This window comes from Cryptomeria japonica, unplaced genomic scaffold (genome assembly GCF_030272615.1).
Source record: "Cryptomeria japonica unplaced genomic scaffold, Sugi_1.0 HiC_scaffold_93, whole genome shotgun sequence".
Classification (NCBI taxonomy): domain Eukaryota; kingdom Viridiplantae; phylum Streptophyta; class Pinopsida; order Cupressales; family Cupressaceae; genus Cryptomeria; species Cryptomeria japonica.
In genome coordinates this window covers 287,983-289,953 of record NW_026728915.1, presented here as the reverse complement: position 1 = coordinate 289,953, position 1,971 = coordinate 287,983, and positions in this window count along the sequence as shown.

Here is a 1,971-nt window from a genome sequence, read left to right as displayed (position 1 = left end):
GCTGGTGCATTGTGGGTCCCTTTTTTATGTGGCCGGTTTGTCTACTAGGCTAAGCCAGACCCACCTTGCATCCCGAGGTTAACTGAATGGTTTATTTGAAAAGAAAGTGACCGTTAGAGTCAACCGCCAAAAGGAGGGCGGGAAAGGAATATTTAAATTTGATTTTTGCAGTCCGCCAATCTACTGGCAAGCCGCATCTCGAACCTTATCTGATCAAGTCTAGTTAGCTTGCTCAATCTTACCCGTTATTAATTCAACAGTTGGATAACATTTTTTTTTCGTAGTGCTATCAATTCAGAAGTCACAATCAATTCCGTGAAGAACAAAATGGCAGCAAATATCATTACATTGAGGCTGTGCAAAGGTACGGAAGGCTTTGAAGATTTCCAGGTGGAGAAAATGGTTGCAATGGAATCAGAGGTCATAAAGAATTGTATCCAACACACACACAACTGGACGGAGCCTCTAAGGCTTACTCTTCCTTCTGGTCACCTCAAACCTGGTAAAGTGCTGAAGAAAGTTCTAGAGTATTGTGAATACCGTTGCTCATGCAAAATCCAACAGTATATCAGAAGAAGATGTGAACATCTGGGATACAGAATTCGCTCAAAATATTATTACTGCTGATAAAAATCGGGCGTCTGTCTGTGATATTCTTAAGGCGGCTGATTTTCTTATAATCGATGGTCTGCGTAATTTGTTATGTATAACTATCGTAAGATTCATTAAAAACAAATTTTGTAGAGCGGGCAGCAATCCTGTGAGAGTCAAGGTAGGGATATGAATTAAGTCTACCTGAAAGTAGATATCAAAATTACTTAACTGTTCCCTATTTGTGTTTCAAAATTATGTAATTTCTCTTGAGCTATACTTTAGATTTGCAAAGAGATATCAGATGGTGTTGAACACATAGATTTTATTGGTCGTAGCAATAAATTATTTAAATTTACAATGAGAAATTAAATAAATTAAAAATTGTAATTTTAGCTTTCAAAAAGTGTTTGGAAATGTATTATGAATTGATCCTTTAGTTTATTACAGGATTTTGGCTTTTAAATTTTTTATAATTATAGTGATAAAATATATAATTAATGGATAGATTATTTACAATCTGATAAAATATTCCTACAAAATTGAATAAGATTGTTTTGAACTACATAATTCTTATGTGACCAATATTTCCTTGTTAATGTAATTGTTAGGTTTAAGAAGAAAAATGTTGTATTATGGAATTTGTGGAAATAATATAAGATTATGTTTAGTGTAGATAAAGATAGATCCATACTAAGATAGTAAATCCTCTAATTGCCATGTGAAAGTGATCCATAAAGAATTAGACACATCATTCATAAACAACTCACCCACAAGAAATATATGCATTATTCCCAACCCTCAATACCTACTAATATTCCATTAATTAAGTTATCCTATTTTTCCTAATAGTTGTGATACTTGTTGATAACTAAACTTCATAGAATTTGATGACAAGACCAAGCTATAAAAGTCAAATTACACTTGAAAATAAAAAATTAAATATGTAATACATAACCATTTCATTAGACTAAGGATGTAATTGCAAATGCATAAAATAACTAAAATGAAATAAAATTAGATGATATGAGCTTCTCATATAAGAGAAAGATTTGAGAATATATAGAATACACCACTAAGAGATATGAATGTACAACTAATGCTAGATATTATATGTATCCATAAAAGTCAGGTAACCTAATATAATGTACAACCACTATATAATATAGGAGAATGCATAGATGTGTATCAAAGGGATCCATAAATACACATGCATATTTCATTGGACTATATATGTACTATTAAAAATACACATGGGAAATATATGATTATAAGACTATATGACATGAAATGTTCATATGAGAGAAATAGACAAGTATATATAAAGTACACCATTAAGAGGTGTGAAAGTATAACCAATGTGGGATAGTATGTCTCTAA